Source organism: Pongo abelii, chromosome 4 (assembly GCF_028885655.2).
Source record: "Pongo abelii isolate AG06213 chromosome 4, NHGRI_mPonAbe1-v2.0_pri, whole genome shotgun sequence".
Taxonomy (NCBI): Eukaryota; Metazoa; Chordata; class Mammalia; order Primates; family Hominidae; genus Pongo; species Pongo abelii.
In genome coordinates this window covers 71,927,453-71,948,438 of record NC_071989.2, presented here as the reverse complement: position 1 = coordinate 71,948,438, position 20,986 = coordinate 71,927,453, and the positions used below count along the sequence as shown (strand labels likewise).

General features: G+C 38.4%; 1 pseudogene; it reads left to right on the top strand.

Annotated features, from left to right (window-relative positions):
* The first annotated feature begins 1,091 nt into the window (after nt 1-1,091).
* On the top strand, nt 1,092-12,586 carry LOC100939584 (uncharacterized; annotated as a pseudogene).
* The last annotated feature ends 8,400 nt before the right edge of the window (nt 12,587-20,986 follow it).

The window sequence follows — 20,986 nt, the reverse complement described above, 5'->3', positions numbered from 1 at the left end:
TCCTTCTAAATCAAAAGTCAGATTGTGTCACCCTGCTGCTCAAAACTCTGCTCAAAACAGCTCCCCAGGTCTTACAAAGCCTACAGGTCCTTCCCCCTTGCTTCCAAGACCTCATCTCCTATTTCTCTGCCCCTTAATCTGTTCCAGTCACATGGGCCTCCTTGCTATTCCTTGAACTCTCACCTGCCTTAGGGCATCGCACTGGCTGTTCTTGCCATTTGGAATAAAACCTCTTTTCAAGGTGTTAGCTTGCCCACCTCCTTTGACTTCTTCATGTCTTTGTTTAAATATCATCTTCTCAGTAAGGCCTCTCCTAGACATCCTGTTTTCATCACAACCTGCTCTCCCATTCCTGTCTCAGCACCCACCTTTCCATCTTCCTGAGCATGCTCTTCTTGTCTTTAATGTTGTCACAGTATTTATCATCTTCTAATGTACTATATATTTTACTCATTTTTTATGGTTATATATACTGTCTTTCTCCCTCCCAAAGATTCCAGGGGTCTTTATTTTGTTCACTGATGTATCTGGGAACCTAAAACAATGCCTAGCACATAGTAGGGGTTCAATAATATTTGTTGAATGTATTAATTAATAATTATAACAATATAGCATGTGCTCATAGTCAGCCAATGCATAAATATGTTTTGAATGCCTAGGTGTGCTCTATGTGATCTTAGACACTATGGAGAATTTTTTTTTTTTTAGCATAAACCATCTGCCCTCTGAAAATTTAAGTTTCATTGGGGAGATCGCAGGTACAAAGCAATGTCAAAGAGCTTACATACGGAACATATTGATAAAGACCATTGGCTATGCTAATAAGTCTTTCTGTTATTATGCATTTGTGCAACAATTATTCATTGAGCACCCACTATGACCCAAATACTGTGCTGGCCTGAAGATATTAACGTGAACAACATAGACAGTGTCCCTACCTTCTTGGGACTTACATTCTGATAGGACAAACAATGAACCAATGAATAAATAAACAAAACAACTATAGAAGAACCCTGAGGAAATAAACAAGATCTGTCATAGAGAACAACAGCAGCCACACCAATTACAATCACCAGGAGGAAGCCGGAAGAATGAACATCTGGACCTCACTCTCCTCTTGCCCTCCAACCTGCAACTGGTACCTCTACTGGGCTAACTGGAAGCCAGAGAGCACAGTGCACACAGGGCTAGCAGTGTACAGCAAGGCGGAGAAGATCTGGAGGAGCAAGCATGTGTGTGAGTGTGTACATGTGTGTAAAAACACACCCAAATATACCTCAAAGCCTCCTCAACCTTTCCTGATAGCTATTACATCCATTACACAGTTTCTTCCTTGTCTCTCTCCAGGGAATAATCTGACTCTATTTTCCCATATATACTCCTTTTCCTAACAAACTTCATAGTGTTGAAAATAGCCATAGTCATCCCTTAAACTTCTATTAACTAGGTTCATGAATCTCAGCCATCTTTAACTTTTTTCATAAAAATTTTTTTACCTCTTTCAGTTTTTAGTCTTCTAAAAATCTGGTATAATTTCTCCCCATCTTTCAGAATATGTAAAATAAAATATTATATACAACTTTTATACCATTCATTAGTAGATTGATAGTTTATTTGCATAAAAATGAACCTTTTCAAATTTGACTGACATGTTAAGACTAGCCCAATTTGATTTTTAAAGCTTTTTTTAAAAAATTACGTGCCCCATGCTTAAGAACACCCATATTAACATGCATAGAAGATAACTGCATATTTAAATTCTCAGAAAGTAAATACAAAGCTATAACCCACCTCAGGCTCAACAATAATAATACTTATTGACAACTTACCATGTGTCAGAAATTATGCTAACGACTTTACATTATATTTAATCCTCACAACCTAGGAAACAGAGTATTATTATCCCCATTTTACAATTAAACTAAACTGAAGCAAAGAAAGGTTAGGTAACTTCCTCAAGGTCAAGCAGATATTATGTGGTGAGAAATGGATTCCAACTGTGCCTTTTCACAGTGGAGCCCCCACTCTACCAGGAAGCCATAGCAAAGCACCTGTACATAGGGTTGTGGGGTCCAAGCACACTCCTCAGCCATTTCTCACACCTAGATATTTGCAAAGACATACAACTTTGAGTACGTTTATTGGTCATCCCATAATAACAATGGAAAAATATGTTAAAGAGGTGCTATTAAGTGAAAAAAGTAAGTTATAGGAGAACTGAGAACATTATCATCCCATTTATGGAAAAACAAAGATAGATGTTTTTAAATAGGTCTATCGTTAAATATAATAGATACATATATGGTATGTAGATGCCAATGTGACTATAAGTAAAAATATTTGTAGTCATAGTTTCCAGAAAGATAAAAGAAAAATCCGTCAATACAGAATTCCTCAGAAGCGCACTCAAAGGAGTAAGAAGTATTTATGTTCCCTACATGCTCTAGACCATTTGAATTATTTACCACAAACTTAAATAAGTTATCACATTAATTACACTAATATCCCAAAAGAAAGCAAAGGATGAGATGATAATTAAATAACTTTATCATGAAAGAACATTCCTGGCAATCCCAAATGTACCTAGTCTGGAATTTCTTCCAAGGTTATTAGTTTTAAATTCTTTGTTTCTTTTATCTTGCTACCTACATATGTTAACAACTATTAGGAAAAAAAAACAGCAGCCATAAAATACATATTTTAACTTAGCTTCATTAATGTCTAAATTAAATGCACTCAATAAACAAAATATATATATATATATATATATATATATATATATATGCTTTAAAACTTGTCAGCCTTTAACAATCCACAGATAGCAAACACTTGACCAGTGAAGACTGATAAAGCTATAATTTAGTGGCTGATTCAAGAGGGACAAGTATTAAGACAATAGCTTCATTCTTCCATATTTCCCAGTTATGTTGATTCCAGCAGGTTGTCTACATTCTAAAAGCAAACAATTTTAGCAGCAGTTTGTGTGGCAGCACAAACAGTACCCAGAATAGGTTCAACTACAGATCTTGGCACCTATCTTGTTAACTAGCCATGTCTTGAAATGGAACATCATGGAAGACTTTGGTTGCCAAAGATGAAGTATTTAGATTTTATTGTTCACAAATGCAATGTACTGTGACTAATGTGATACCAAACACTAAAATCCAAATGAGAGTCTAGAGATGGTGAAGCCCAATTCAAAGTGACTAGTTGTGGCAACAACTTGTTGGAGATCAAAATATATAGATATTAAATTCTCAGTATCTCTTAATAGAACTGGTTGAATAAATTAAGGCACATTCATATACTGAAACACAAAGCAGCCATTAAATTCATGCAAAACATTACAGAAATCAATATTCCACCTTATCATAAAACTTGACACTGTTTCCTCCAATGGTCATTTAACACCAGTGTCATGAACTGCTGAAGGCATAAAGTCTCACACACTATACACCCATACATTCCTCAGCAAGCAAGAGGAGTTTGCGGCTGTCGCCAGCATTCCCAGTTTAATTCTACACCAGTCCTAGGAAGTACATGACATTCGATGTCCTGCTAAGTATGACCAGTGTGCTTCTGCTCTATCTGCCAAGGGTCTTGTGCCATCTTAATTGCACAGAGTGATATTCACATCTCACCCCAACTAGTTCTCTTTTCTTTGCTTATTCTGTTGCATAGCTCCTGAAGTAGAAGTCATTCTTTGATAACAATGCTATATAACATGGTGGTTAGAAATGTGACACTTTGTGGATCAAATAAGCCTGAGTTTGAATCCAAGTTCCACCCCTGACTACTCATAGGATTTTGGGCAAAGTACTGAATCTGTGACTTAATTTTCTCATCTTTTTTTTTTTTTTTTTTTGAGAAGGAGTCTCACTCTGTCGCCCAGGCTGGAGTGCAGTGGCGCGATCTCAGCTCACTGCAACCTCCGCCTGCTGGGTTCACGCCATTCTCCCACCTCAGCCTCCGGAGCAGCTGGGACTACAGGCGCCCACCACCACGCCCGGCTAATTTTTTGTATTTTTAGTAGAGACAGGGTTTCATCGTGCTAGCCAGGATGGTCTCCATCTCCTGACCTCGTGATCCGCCCACCTTGGCCTCCCAAAGTGCTGGGATTACAGACGTAAGCCACCGTGCCCGGCCAATTTTCTCATCTTTAAAGTATAACTGATAGGTACATTACACATGGTTTAACGGATTAAATGAGGTAATGTAGGATGACTGTGAAGTATTAGCACAGTGCCTGGCAAATAATAAGTGCTCAGCAAATAATAGGTTTTAATTCTAGAGTTTCTGAACCTTCTTCATTACATGCTTTTGCCACCTTTTCATCATATCTCCAAAGCTCAAAAATGTTCAAACCATTACAATGATACAGTAAAAGAATCCCTTGGTCACAGCACATGTTAATCTAGATGGAATTTTACTAGACACCCAGAGAAGGTCTGAATTTCTTTACAATAGAGAAAAACCTGAGTCTAATGCTTATGTATTTGTGCAGCGGAACATGTGGCATATAACAGTAACATAGTCACTTTGTGCCAAGTTTGGTTAAAATTCAAAAACCTTAAAAACTAGCATAAAATACACATGAGATTGCATCTGGGAAAATTGAATCAAATTAGTTTTCAACTTTCTGTGCTTACAGGTACAGGAAACTGAATAAATAAAATCCATAGATCACACAAGCAAAAGGAAATCTAGTTTAAAACAAGTTAGACCTCTTCTAATAACAGATGCTGGAGAGGATATGGAGAAATAGGAATGCTTTTACACTGTTGGTGGGAAAGTAAATTAATTCAGCCTTTATGGAAGACAGTGTAGTGATTCCTCAAGGATCTAGAGCCAAAAATACCATTTGACCCAGCAATCCCATTACTGGGTATATACCCAAAGGAATATAAATCATTCTATTATAAAGACACATGCACGTGTATGTTTATTGCAGCACTATTCCCAATAGGAAAGACTTGGAACCAACCCAAATGCCCATCAGTGATAGATAAAGAAAATGTGGCACATATATACCATGGAATACTATGCAGTCATAAAAAAGGATGAGTTCATGTCCTTTGCAGGGACATGGATGAAGGTAGAAACCATCATTCTCAGCAAACTAACACAGGAACAGAAAATCAAACACCACATGTTCTCACTCATAACTGAGAGTCGAACAATGAGAAAACATGGACACAGGGAGGGGAATATCACACACTGGGGCCTGTCGCGGGGGTTGTGGGCTAGGAGAGGGATAGCATTAGGAGAAATACCTAATATAGATGACAGGTTGATGGGTGCAGCAAACTACCATGGCAGGTGTATACCTATGTAACAAACCTGCATGTTCTGCACATGTATCCCAGAACTTAAAGTATAATAATAATAATAATAATAATAATAATAAAGTTCACCCTCTTCTGAAGTCTTCTGTCTCGGAAGTTTGCAAATGTTACTGATTTCAGTTTCATTTGCAACAGTTTCAGTTGATTTTCAGTTTCAGTTTCATTGCAAATGTTACTGATTTCAGCTGAAAATGAAATCTCCCAAGAAGAGGAAAGAAATGAAGGAAGCAAAGGAATAGTAATAAAGTTACTAAACAAAGTACAACTAACTACTGGAGAGTGGGCGATGCCACAGTGCTCAGTGGTCAGCCCCTAATTATAAGGAAGTCTCCCTCATTTCAGATAGTTCTGCAAGAAGAGGGCAGTCCCAGAATAGCCCACATTAAGCAGCCCGGAAACCCACAGCCTCCCCAGCTTTGCTCAGACTTCCTGGCTTCAGGAAAAGAACCATCTATAGTCTGAGTAAGTGATGCTGGCCTTACCCCACCCACTCACTCCTCCTTCACATGTACCTCCAAAAAAGTAAAAAGCAAGCCCATGTCACAACTAGCAGTCATGAGCTGAATCCAACTGATAGATGGGTTTTGCTTGGCTTGCAGAGTTTAAAAGGGAAAAAAAAATTTGGTTGCCAACACTTAGAATGGAGAGATTCCACATAAAATCCAGATCTCTGGCTCCTCTTAAAATTTTAGAAGATTTTGCAACACCAGGCCAGCATGCCCAGTGGGAATAGGTAAGGGAACTCTTTTTTAAATGGAGTGTACACTCTCCAATTTGCCACTGTCCCCACCACTCCCTGTCTGACACCCAGCCCACCACACTCATTGACATTAGCTGCCTGGCACTGGTCGATATTTGAGTGCCCAGAACCCACTGGTCATTAAGAACAGCAAGCCAGATGTGCCAAATGTCAATAGCAACCAATATGTCTATTAACTAAAACCAAAAACATAATAGCAGAGAATCTATCATTTAATGGAAAAAAAAACCTGGGCTGGCTATTAAAATATATGTTTCTTTCCTAGGACCACAACTGTGTGAAATTAGGCAAGTTAACTAATCTTTCCTAAATTTCAGTGTCCTCAAGTACGAAGTGGGGATAATAATACCAGTGTCATAGCATATGTTATGGAAGATAATATATGTTATTTTAAAGTCCTTTATAAAGTAGAATAAGTTAAATATAGATTATGATACTGAATTACTCTAAGCAATAGCTGACATAAGAATAAATGAAAGTTATACGATAGATGTTTAATGTTACCACACACACAAAAATAAAATCTAATTCATTGACCTGCTGATGATTTCATGTTATTCTCCATACTTTGTAAATTCAAAATGTATGCACTTTAATGCTAGAGCCACAATTTAAAATTCTTTGTTAGCAAGAGAAAGAAAACTCAAAAAAAGAAAAAATAATGCCTTTGTACCTCATTATTCTTAGGATTAATTAGAATTTGGGTCATAGATTCTGGTTTTCTAAAAGTTAATGGTATATCAGAGGAGCTTAACTGAGGATTTGGAGAAGGCACAGATCATTCACTGTACATCTGCCTAGAACTTCATTAAGCAATGTCTGGATCCGATTGTACCCATAAAATTTCTGAACCCAAATGAATTTCAAATTAAGCTTCCTAAAGGAACGAGTCTATTAAATCCCTTCCTCCTGGAACTTCGGGCAGTATTTAGGAGATGAGATGACACTGACTGAGCACCTCATATCAGGCTCTCTTAATAAACCAAATAATTTCAAACCTTGGGACACAAATAACATTAGCAGAGGCAAGGCGATGGCCAGAACAGCAAGCTGAAATTCTGAAACAAGCAAAATTTCTCACAATTTCCCTTCATCAGGCCAACAGTCACAGTGCTAGACCAAGGGAATTTGTCTTAATAAGTGATGCATGAACTGCCTCAATCTTGGTGCCTGCTCCACAGAAAGCCACTGTGAACCTCCAAGAAACTACGATGTCGTCCAATGCTGCCCCCAACAAATGATAGGGACCTTGACCTGGGCATAGTCTGCCCACCTCCCTCAAAAGAAGTGATCTTCTTTGAGAATATGAACTAGAAAATACCCAAGATAAAGGGTATTACTTTATCTTTCTCATAGCATTTAACTACAAAAAAAAAAAAAAGAGAGAGATTTGTGTGCATGTCTATCTCTTCCAACTGTAGGGCCCGGTGCTAGTGTATAGTGAGCACCCGATTCATATTTCTTAAGTTGTGCTAAATTGTCTTCATTCTCCATTTTCTGACTTAGCAGCACAAAAGACCTAAAAACCTCCAAGCACTTTATTTATCTCGGACCTCCTCTTTTGGGCCATAGAGTGAATTATGGTACTGTGCTCACCACGACTGGGCAAAATGATAAAACTTTGAAATATAAGACTTACATCGGGCCCGGCGCGGTGGCTCACGCCTGTAATCCCAGCACTGGGAGGCCGAGGCGGGCGGATCACAAGGTCAGGAGATCGAGACCATCCTGGCTAACACGGTGAAACCCCGTCTCTACTAAAAACACAAAAAATTAGCCGGGCGTGGTGGTGGGCGCTGTAGTCCCAGCTACTCGGAAGGCTGAGGCCGGAGAATGGCGTGAACCCGGGAGGCGGGGCTTGCAGTGAGCCAAGATCGCGCCACTGCACTGCAGCCTGGGCGACAGAGGGAGACGTCTCAAAAAAAAAAAAAAAAAAAAAGACTTACGTCAAACTGCACAGTGGAATATGTCCTGGATTCTGTAAAGGCAGACTGATAATGCAATCATGGTACACCACCACTGATACTGCTCAGCCCTTAAAATTCAGGCTCGGAATGGGAGGAGTGGGATTCTCCAGCTCCGCTCCGCTCCTGCGCTCCCATCACTTCACCGCTAGGGAGCAGCCTAGCCAGCATTCCCACAGGGTTGCAGCTGGAACTGCACACTGGAGAGCTAAACAGACCAAGCATTCAGTTTCTGCGTCAGGCACTCACTGACGGCAAATACAGAAACTTCAAATCCTCGTGTCTTGGTTTTGTCATCGAAAATGGGATAACAGCTCTTACCATAGGACCCCTGCGAAGAGTAAATGCATATAAAGGGCTTGGCACCCAGCCTGGCACACAGTAGTGGTGTAATAGATGCCACCACCCTCGTGTAGGGAGAAGAGATGTACAGTGACCCCGAGTGAGCTTGAAGATGACGCTGTGATCAAGCTTGGAGTGGGTTTCCAGGCACACTGGTGTCACCCCGGGCTCTGGGGCCAAAGGCAACACTTCTCAAGCCTTTCTATTGGAACCCCACTAACTGTAAAGAGCGGTGAATGTATGCCCTGGGGCCTGTTGGAAGCTTCCAAATTCATTCTTCTTTTGTGGTAAACCTCCATGTCTTTTTAATTTGCTCCCAAGCAAATTTTCTTGGTTTTAATGTCAAAACAATACTGCCTTCTCCTACATCTCTGAGAAATATGAACCTTTAGGGAGGCGTGCTATAATCATATGGTGATTTTGCTGACCCATCGGCACCTTCCCCACACACTTGAGGATACATGTGCCTCAATGTGCTACCACGTGGGACTGCCCTTCCATTAGCACAAGTAAGAGTGTGGGTCCACCTTTGGATATTGTAGCGTCTCATGATTTATTTTTTTTATTTTTATTTTTTTTTTTTTGAGATGGAGTTTCGCTCTTTTTGCCCAGGCTAGCGTGTAATGGCACGATCTCGGCTCACTGTAACCTCCACCTCCCCAGTTCAAGTGATTCCCCTGCTTCAACCTCCCAAGTAGCTGGGATTACAGGCGTGTGCCACCACGCTTAGCTAATTTTGTATTTTTAGTAGACAGGATTTCACCATTGTTGGTCAGACTGGTCTCAAACTCCTGACCTCAGGTGATCTGCCCACCTCGGCCTCCCAAAGTGCTGGGATTACAAGCATCAGCCACCGCGCCTGGCCAGCATCTCATGATTAATAAATAAAACGCCAAGGCCCTGAAAAACTAAAGGATTTTCTCCAAATCACAATGTGGGAGGAAATAGGCTAAACAGGGACCAGCTGTCTGAGCTCAGCCTACTTTCATCTCTGGTCATAAACATCATAAAAACAGAACACAACACATTCGTGAACAAAGTTAGAACAACCATAATGCCAAAGTGATCTTAACAGAATCACAAATGTCATAGGCACCCTAAGGGAATGTCATAAGGCATCCCTTAATGTCATAACATTTGAGAGAAGTGCCTGCTGTTTACCAAATACAGGTGAATAAATAAAGGAAATAAATAAATAAATGTACTTCAGTGGCTCAGTTTGGGAAGAAGGATGAAGAATTTGCATTTGAAATCCTCATAACAGTCACATTAGCCAAAGTTATGTTTCTATAAGACATAGTATTTGCAGATTGGGTCATCTGCACTGACCCTGTGTGGCTGTTTCTGACCAAAAACATATGCAGATTCCGACTAGTTCATAGCCCTTAGACAGGAGTAGCTATTGGTAAACACTGCAACAGCTGTAGGGAAATTAGGCTTTCTTAATACTTAATATACAGAATGACAATACTACATGTACATATTTTGAAAAAATAATATATACACTTACAGTGAGACAGTTTCAAAATATTTTGCTGACGAGAGGTACAATGTAAGTTATAAAATAATATCTAACCTCAAATAAGCACTAATATTAAAAGATAACTACTCTTTTACTTTTTAACTAAAATATTCAGGTGATTGTTAAATCGAACTTTAAATGATGTCCATGATATGTAAATCTTAAAAAAAATGGTATTTTCGTGTCTTGCCACAGTAGAGATGATCAGATACTTACCTCTAGGGGGAGCTCAAGGCTTTGTCTCTACTCAATGTTTTCTGTTTTCCCGGTGTTCCATGACAGAGCCCTTGGGACCTCTCCACTTGGGAAAAGATGCTCCACCCCATCCCTCTCATCCCCTTAAAAAGTTGCAAAAATTGGGAGTGGGAGGAGGTGCTCAGGAGAAAAAGAGACTCTGGGAAAACTAATGGGCCAATCTCAGCCCACTGGGTGGTTATTTTTCTCTTTGGGGATAAAGCCTAACCATTATAAACCCAGTGTTTGCCTGGAGGATCCCCTTAGCAAATCCCTCAAACTACCAGTGGCAGCAGTATGAAACTGTGGACATTCATGCCCCATCATCCTTGGCTTCTTAGGATTACTGACTAGCACTCTTAGCACTTGTGGCTGTATAAGTACCGCTTTAATTTATACCAGCATTTCTCAAAATGGACTTTCAAAGAACACCAGTTTGACTGTAAGTTAGCAAATTTTATGTAAATAAAGGGTTGCCTGTCAAAGAAGTTTAGAAAACACTGGGTTAAACTAAGTTCAAAAGTTTTCCTTTGTGCAGGACTTCTCATAGTCTGTAATGCATGATGACTCTCCAAAAGAAGGGACAAGTTGGAAGTGTTTCTCAAGTCTGTATGACCACAGGTCTCTCTTTTAAGGGCTTCCTCTTAGGCCTGTTAGAACACTCCCTCAGACATTTTGCTCAAGATTGCTGAGGTCGTGGTTAAGAAAAGAAGCACAGGTTTTTGTTTTTTTTAAACAACTCAGCCAAGTATATTGCAAACAAAAAGGGAGAGTTTGGTCTGAATTATCTGGATATCTGCTTCAATTAGCCATTCTAATTTACATGTACAATGAAAGCTTTGGGGTCCCACCTCCCTGCCATCACCTAATATTGTCTATGATAGGGAACTTATTAGGCTAACAGCATACAAAAATTTGGATTTATACTCAAAAAATGAGTATTTACATCACAAAATGAGATTCCCCATAAAACTCCTTAAATCACAGATTCTCCCACCACATTTAAAAAATGATTCTACAAAATAACCATTAAGTTTACCCACTTACACATACTCAACAAAACTCCTGGCTCACAGAGAGACACAATTGCATGTGGCATTGCACAGTGACCATTGCATTAAATACACACAGATGTAAACCACTTTTTTTTAAATTTATCATATAAGCTTTTTTCAATAGGACACAAATTATTTTTTTATTATTCTGCCTCACTGTTTTTCTACCACATCTAGGCAAGTACAATCTGCATAAATTGCTAGTCATGTCATTTTGCTACCCAGGTAAGGTATGTTAAGGCCATGTTGCTACTACTAGTCACCGTCTTCATGAGATGGGGTAGCTGGGTGGTGAATACAGTGGTCCTGGGGGAGGTGGATCAGGATCACGGACAGGCCTTTTTAAACTCTAGTTCTTAGGCAACTGCCATCAGATTCTGCCCTCGGATGAGAGCCACTGCTCCATGGTGTTAAAATGACAGAAAAAAAGTTGTATCCCAAAGAAATATTAGAGCAGGAAAATTATTACAAATCAGAAATATAGGACTACAGTTTCCAAAGTGGAGTTACATACCCCAGAAAATATGTTTTAAAATAATAGAATTTCTGTTCATACTTTTATCTCAAAAATTAGAAATTAGGCTTTCTTAATATTTAATATACAGAATAACAATACTATATGTATATGATTTGAAGAAAAAAGGAATATGCACACATTTTAGAGAGAGACATTTTCAAACTATTTTGCTAATGAGAGGCACAATTTAAAAGTTGGGAAACCAATGCGCCTGCCGTGTCCGTGGAGAGAGGCTGAGGCAGCCGACCTCCGGCCCGAGGCACCAGGGCGCCAGGACGGCGAAGATGTTGGTTGGCTTCCTTAGTCCGGGCAACTGTCCAGGCTGTGAGCAAGAGGAAGCTGCAGCCCACCCAGGCAGCCCTCACCCTGACACCTTCAGCAGTAAACAAGATAAAACAACTTCTTAAAGATAAGCCTGAGCATGTAGGTGTAAAAGTTGGTGTCCGAGCCAGGGGCTGTAACGGCCTTTCTTATACTCTAGAATATACAAAGACAAAAGGAGATTCTGATGAAGAAGTTATTCAAGATGGAGTCAGAGTATTCATGGAAAAGAAAGCACAGTTAACACTTTTAGGAACAGAAACGGACTATGTTGAAGACAAATTATCCAGTGAGTTTGTGTTCAATAACCCAAACATCAAAGGGACTTGTGGCTGTGGAGAAAGCTTTAATATTTGAAATCTCAGGACTCTTCTGGCCGTAGGTTCCAGGAAAGCTGGTGGAAGCTTTGGGGCTCACTGCAGAAATCATGTGACTGTCACGTACTGGAAAATAAAGTGATACATCTTGAAAATGAAGCCAGTGTGTTGGATTCCAGAAGAAATGATATTTGTATTCTCTATAGGGGACAAAATGAGAAGTCATCACTCTCTTTGGATCATTTAGATCTCTTGCATCCTTTGTTTTAGAACCAGTTTCATTAAAGTTGCCTTCCTGGACACCTGTTTATCCATTTCCTGAACTGTGTGCACTCCTTAGATCGCTATTGAATGGCTTGAACATCCCTCAGCATTTCTCCCAACCAGATCGGTGACTCCTAAAATCTGAGACAGGACGTCCTGACTGCTGGTAGTAATATGGTGGTGCTTTGTTTCTTCCACCCGAACTTAACATAGCCTTTTCATACATTTTTATGAAAAATTTCATTGTCAGCTGCCTCATTGCATACGCTTTAATAGTACCAGGCAAAGATTTTTTTCAACTATAGTACAGATTAGTTCTGAGTGATGGTATGATAAGGTGAGAGAGACGTCATCCACCTGTTTTTTAATCCATTTCTTTTGCCACCCTATATGTCTGTTCAGAGATGGGATCTCAAGCTGATTTTGATTCTTTTAGTTGAGGAGTCTCTTAAAGCCATCTAGCCCACCTCCCTCAATTCTCTATGTGAGGAAGCAAAACCCCAGGGAAGCCAAAGGGCTCGTCTCCACCCTGACTCTATAGGTTGGGGGAGAGTAGGGACTCTACCCCCCTCTCCGCTTCCTTGTAGGTGACACATGCTCTGCCCTCTGAGGCAGTCAGCGAAGGCAAATGGTCTGACTGCTTTATGTGGTCAACATTTTAATAGAATTTCTTTATAATTTGATAGAGATTATATTATTTTTATTTTATTTTGAGTGGGAAGAATTTTAAAACCTTTTTATGTGAATTACCATCTTGTTTCTTTCACCTTTGAAACAGTGGTTTGTAGGAGAGATGACATTGTAGCAACACAGAATTATGCTTTTGGAATGCGGTCCTCACTGTGCAGGAGAACATGGGGATCTTTTGTTAAAATTCCCAGTGTGCATACACTTTCCGGTTCCTCGGTCCAGTTGCTAAAGTTCTTAGTATTTTAGCCTAACATATTTATCACCAACTTTTCTTTAAAAGTGTTCCTTTTGTCACTTAGTTACTGATTTTCCTCGGTTTGACATATTAAGTATTCTATGAGATGATATATATGCTTTTTATGAAAGCTGATTCTCATGAATTCAAGTAGCTGAGTTCCTTAATGTTTCGTTTATTCACTAAAGTAGCTGGCACAAAACACACCAAAACCTAGAGCAGTAGTTTTATGTAAATGCTCATGAGTTTGTATCAATAATATGATTGTTGATCCACTTATAATTCATGCAATACTGTATGTATGTAGAGATTGAGTTGTCAATTAAAAAAAATGTGGCCTCTTTGTGATAAAAAAAAAAGTTGGGAAACCAATGAAATAGAGAAAATTATGCTTCTGCAAGCATATTTCAGGTTAATTAGACAATAACTTAGACAGATGTGAGCCTGCAATCCAATAATGGTCTCCCATTGTCAAACAAATGTCAAGATAAAACTAAACTTATTTCTGAAATGGTTCCATGTTATTATAAGAACAAATTTCACATTTTACTAACACTGTCACTTGAGTAGCAAATAACAAATTTTGGAACTTGGATAGCAAATAGAGAAGGAAAAAAAATAAAATTAGGCTTTTAAAACCATTGGGTTCATGATCTGGGTTCTCTGCTCAAAAATATCAGCAACTTATAAATTTTGGGCAGTATTTTTCAATCAACAAATATTAATCAAGAGCTGACTCAACATATTCACTTTTTAAATTTAAAAAGCAACCTGAATATATTTGTTATTTTTGAGTGGGAATGAAGCTTGCGAAGCTTATACGCATATTCAGTTGAATTTATTACCAATTAAAGGATGTAAATAATTAGTTTGAGTAAAAAGTTTGAGTCTTCTTCCAAGACTATAGGGCAGTATTTACTCATTGCAGAATCTTCCAAGTTTACTCAAACTGTTGGCACAGTTACCTTGAAAAAAATTTTTCCATAAGATAAATTTTATTTTTCTCGGGAGTGTAAAGTCAAAAGAAAAATTCAGACTTCCAAGATTATATAAAAGTAGAATGAGTTAATATAAATATGTTCCAATAGTCACATGCCTTTCAGATATAAAGAAACACACATGTTCACATAAAAGGCTGATATAATAACTATATACAAAATATTTTTGCCTTTCTGTTAAAACATACTTGTCAACTGGTAACATTCGTAGTATACTTTTGGAGATAAATTGAAGGCCTAGAGATTTGTCAATACCTTCACAGTCCATAACATGTTCTAATTCTAGGAAAATCTTATAAGGACTAAGTTCTTATAAGAGCATTTTGTATTATTAATCATTATAGAATTCCACTCCCCTTCACTCTAATGTTGTTACTTACTACAAAAAATAATCAGAGCCATTTAATCATATTATGGAAAACGATCTCTGCTTTTTCCTTATATTCACCTAAAAGGCCCTGCCATAAGCTTAAGATCAGGATCTGAATCTTCCATAGTAGAAGTAACAACAAAAGAACCTCAATAAAGGATTATACCAGGTACCCTGGTCTATTAATACTACAGGGGAGTAATCCCCAGGCACCATTAACATCAGCACCATGAAGGGTCTCCTGTGACTGAATGACGATTTCTAGGACTTTTCAGCCCGAGTATTGAAGATGACTTCCACCCAGTACTTTGAAAACAAACCTCTCCAGAGGCAGAAACCACTGATTACCATGTGCTGCATTGCATGGTTTTGTTCCTGCTGGATTAAGGTTATAAATTAATTGTTAGTAGACATCTCCATTTTTAATCATGGTAATCTCAAGAACTTTACCCCTAACAAACCACTGGGTTAAGGACTAATTACTCAGGTATTGGCAAAGTCAAACAATCCATATCAAAATTAAAGGGACATCTAAATCAGTTACGGGCATGTTTCAAACTGTAGTAATAATCCTTGTCCTAGTTTTGCCTATCTGGCAGGTGCCAGGTATATGTCTCCAGAGTCTGAGATGCTGCGATATAGTCATTGGCATACCAGATGATGCAACAGGTCATTCTGCAACTAAAGAAACATGAGGGACTAACTCTAGTTCAACTGCAGATGACACTCTCTGAGCAACCTTCTAATCAACAGACTCCAGACAATAGTGCAGATCTGATAGATCATGTCGCAGAAATAATGATCTCTCGTTCAGTTTAGACTGAAGAATGACCAGAAGATGGTAACCAAGAATTGAAACAGAACTCACAACTTGCAAAACTGGACCAAATTGTGGCATCAAGAAAACAGTCTAAGCTCAGATTCTTTAACAGCAGCTTGCTCGGGCCCTATCTTCCAAGATAAGACACAGGCTCACCCTAGCTGACAAATTCTACTAGTACCCATTAAGACTATTCGGTGACTAACTAACTCTAGTCCTCAAAACTCTAGATTTACCCTTCTCTAACTTCCCTTTGGAAGTTAGAGAAGGGTAAATGGAAGATGAACTGCCCAAGGTTCATCCATGGTGTGCATCCTTCCCTGCTGAGGCAAACTATTAAATTTAACCCTTTTATTTTTACTTTAGCTGTGTTTCTGATGGTCTTTGGTCAGGGGGTCTTAGCAAAGGCCATAAAGTCACCTTGAAGCATGCTGAGTCTTGATAAAGAGGGTTTGTGGGTAAGGTGTATTTTTTAAGCAAAGGAGAAAAAAGAGAGGGGACCCAGAAAATTGAAAATAGAAAATGGGCCTTCTTCATCAATATCAAATTCCTAGGCCCTGCAACTTCCTCATCTATGCTGCTTCCAATGAATAGAGAAACCATGATAAGGCTCTTTGTAAAATAATTTGATGCCTAGTCTAGTTGCTATATAAATATCAGTGAAAACAACAATAGCAATACATTTTCATACATATATAGAGATATATAGTAACTTATAAGTTTATAACTTATAAGTTTGTAACTTATAACCTATGATACTGGTGCTGTTCTCATTTTAAAGGCAGTCTCAGAGGATCTAGGTACCTAAATTAGTATCAGCTTTAAATAGTACAACCAGAACAGAAACTCAATTACTAACCACCATGATAAACTCCTTTCCATTTTTTTTCCAGATTTGATAAAATAAAAATCTACGTCACCTTGTGCATAATAATAAAAAAAATTTGGAGACAAGTTATTGTTTTAGAGGAAACAAAGTTCACTTTTTAAAAAATGTAGATTGGGCACCATGGCATGTTCCTGTAGTCCCAACTACTATGGAGGCTGAGGCAGGAGAATCACTTGAACCCGGGAGTTCCTTAAAGCTAGGAGTTCGAGGCCAGCCTAGGCAACATAAAAGACCCTATCTCTAAAAAAGAAAAACTTAAATAAAAATAAATAAATAATAAAATAAATGTTGTGAACAAAAAACAATCTTTTAAATCATTTTTCATAGACCATAGCTTTTATGCAGTCAGAAGGAATTTAATCACACACCATAACCAAAAGTTTTACAAATACTTAGTTAGCAAATACTCAGTACAGTAGTCCCCGCCAACCACCACTTATCTATAGTTTCATTTTCTGTGGTTTCAGTTACGCAAGGCCAACCAAGGTCCAAAAATATTAAATGGAAAATTCCAGAAATAATTCACAAGATTTTAATTGAACAGCATTCAGCTCCATCCTGCTTTGGAGATGAATTATCCCTTGTCCAGTGTATCCGTGCTGTAGACCCTGCCCACCTATTAGGCATTTAGAAGCCATCTCAGTTATCGGATCACTGTTGCAATATTGCAGTGCAATAGAAGTATAGGGTTCAAGTCACCCTTATTTTGCTTTTATTACAGTATATTGTTATAATTGTTCTACCTTCTTATTGTTGTTAATCTCATACTCTGCCTAATTTATAAATTAAACTTTATCGTAGCTATGTATGTATATGAAAAAACTTAGTATATATAGGGTTGGTACTATCCACAGTTTCAGGCATCCACTGAGCATCTTGGAACGTATCCCCTCAGATAACGGGGAACTGCTGTAATACTACCAAAGTTTTCAACCTCACCTCGCTGTGAGGTCAAACACAGTTCAAATGCTTTACAAAGGCACCAGTCATGCTATCATCTGAGTGGAATAATCACCTTTGAAACGGTCAGCAGGATTTGAAATGCAGTCATGGCTCAGGTAAAAGCAATGGCCCATGGAGAAACTTAGAGCATTTCATTAAAATGGGCTTTTAAGCACATTCATAGTTCATAAAACTTAATGGTCTGTCTGTAATGATTTATTTTTAAGTCAGCCAGAGACTGTTAGGAAGCCAAAACATAACCAAATATCATCAACTACTCTGTCAAACTTAATGTGAGAATTTAAAGTCTCACCACAAACTTAACAAATAAACTAACTTCTCCCAGCATGAGCTGAATGTCTCCACTTGAATAAACTAAAATGCTTCCTGACCTACCAGGACTTTCTGTATACTAAAAGGATATATTCTTTCCAGAGTACTAGGTCAGATATGTCATGACAGAGTCAGAGGGACTCATTAACGTTACCCACACAAGACTCAATGAAGACTCAAATGAAGAGAAGACACAAGATGGCATCCCTGAAAATCAGGACACTCATTTTTACTGGTGAGAAGAGGTTTAAAAAAGAATATTAATAGAAAATAGTTCCCTGCTACAGAGGTTAAGTGTGAAGGTCTAAATTTGACAACTTCTGTCTTAGTCCATTTTGGATTGCTATAAAGGAATACCTGAGGCTGGGTAATTCATAAAGAAAAGAGATTTATTTGGCTTACAGTTCTACAGGTTGCACAAGGAGCGTGGCACCAACATCTGCTTCTGGTGAGGGTCTCAGGGAACTTCCACTCACAGTGGGAGGCAATGGGAACAGGCATCACATGGCGAGAAAAGAAGCAAAGACTGAGAGGAGGTGCCAGACCAGGCTATTTCTAACAACAGCTCCCAGGGTAACTAATAGCATGAGAACTCACTCATTACCCTCCAGGATGGCACCAAGAAGTTTTTTTTGTTTGTTTTTTTTTCTTAATACTTTAAGTTCAGGGTTACATGTGGAGAATGTGCAGTTTTGTTACATAGGTATACACGTGCCATGGTGGTTTACTGAACCCATCAACCTATCACCTACATTAGGTATTTCTCCTAATGTTATCCCTCCCCCAGACCCCCACCACACACAGGCCCTGGTGTGTAATGATCCCCTCCCTGTGTCCAGGTGTTCTCATTGTTCGACTCTCACTTATGAGTGAGAACATGTGGTGTTTGGTTTTCTGTTTCTCTGTTAGTTTGCTGAGAATGATGGTTTCCAGCTTCATCCATGTCCCTGCAAAGGACGTGAACTCATCCTTTTTTATGGCTGCATAGTATTCCATGGTGTATATGTGCCACATTTTTTTAATCCAGTCTATCACTGATGGACATTTGGGTTGCTTCCAAGTCTTTGCTATTGTGAATAGTGCCGCAATAAACATGTGTGCATGTGTCTTTATCTTACAATGATTTAGAATCCTTTGGGTATATGCCCAGTAATGGGATGGCTGGGTCAAATGGTATTTCTAGTTCTAGATCCTTGAGGAATTGCCACACTGTCTTCCACAATGGTTGAACCAATTTACACTCCCAACAGTGTAAAAGTGTTCCTATTTTTCTACAACCTCTACAGCATCTGTTGTTTCCTGACTTTTTAATGATCACCATTCTAACTGGTGTGAGATGGTATCTCACTGTGGTTTTGATTTGCATTTCTCTAATGACCAGTGATGATGAGCATTTTTTCATGTGTCTGTTGGCTGCATAAATGTCTTCTTTTGAGAAGTGTCTGTTCATATCCTTTGCCCATTTTTTGATGGGGTTGTTTGCTTTTTTCTTACAAATTTGTTTAAGTTCTTTGTAGATTCTGGATATTAGCCCTTTGTCAGATGGATAGATTACAAAAATTTTCTCCCATTCTGTAGGTTGCCTGTTCACTCTGATGATAGTTTCTTTTGCTGTGGCACCAAGAAGTTTTTAAAGGATCCACTTTCATGATCCAAACGCCTCCCACCTGGCCCCTAATGTTGGCCCAACGTTAGGGATCAAATTTTAACATGAGATTTGGAAGGGACAAACATCCAAACCATATCAATTGCTAACCAGAAAATGTGCAAACTCAGTGCTGTCATCATACACATCATACGCATTTTCATATAAACTGCTAGCTAAGGGGAAATTTCCATTTAAACTGCTAGCTGTCTGTTAATCAATAAATCATTTTATGCACACCTGCATTTTTTTCAAAAATCAGCAGCTAAAGTGTCAAGGGACTCACCTTAATTTCTCTGCAAGACACTCATTTGATCAGCATGTGGCTGAATTAATGACTCTTCATTTTATCTCGACATTCTTTCACAAATCCACACAATTGTAGAAAATAGAATAGTGAGTAATAAAGATGATCAAAAGAACAGTAAAACAGAAAATAATGTCCTCAATTAACGACAAACTGGGAGCCATTTCTGGGTAAAATTACTATCAAGCATATTATTAGTTGCTTTACATATTATTACCTGTTCTTGATATTGCATCTGATACAGCATCTAAAGCAAGATTAGGTATACAGTAACTAGTAGAGAAATAGAATCAATTAGTAAATATAAGAAAAAAATAAGAATGCAGAACAAATAAAAGAATAAATGTGTATCTCTGTTTTGCTAATCCCCACATTTGCTCTACTGGGAAGCATTTCTTTCCCCTGAACTCAAGAAATACTAAGGCTGCCTCCAACAATTTTAATTAAAATCTGTCACATCATTTCTTCGACATGAAACCTTTAATTCACATCTTTTGATGTCTTGTGTCTATATTCCATTTTCTGCCCTTGCTTTGTTACATACTGCCTCTCAATTTTAGTAACTTTATTGCCCTTATGATTACAAAGGTAATGCATGCATAGTGCAAAAAATATCAGAAAATATGAAAGATTATAAAGAGGAATAAAGGTCATAACCCAGAATTAACCACTGCTAATATTTCTGTAGCTTTCCTCCAGACTTCTACTTATTCATGTATTCAAAATGAGGCCATACTAAATATACTATTCAATATCTTTTGTTTATTTTTCAAAAACATTTTTGACCTAGTACTATAAAATCAGCCTCTGGCTCCCAACCAATCCCCATGGGGTCAAAACACTTCAGCACAGATCTGAGAATGTTTTTAGTTTGCAGGTATATATCCATCAAGGTATCTATACAAGAAGATTTACTGGAGCATTGTTTGTACCAGTCAAAAACTGGAACTACCAATGGGAGTCTGGTTAAATAAATTATGAGCCACTATACAATGGTGTATTAATCAGGATTCTCCAGAGAAACAGAACCAGTAGGATAAATGAATAGATAGATACCTAAGAAGGTTTATTATAAAAATTGGTTCATGCGATTATGGAGGCTGAGAACTCCCATGA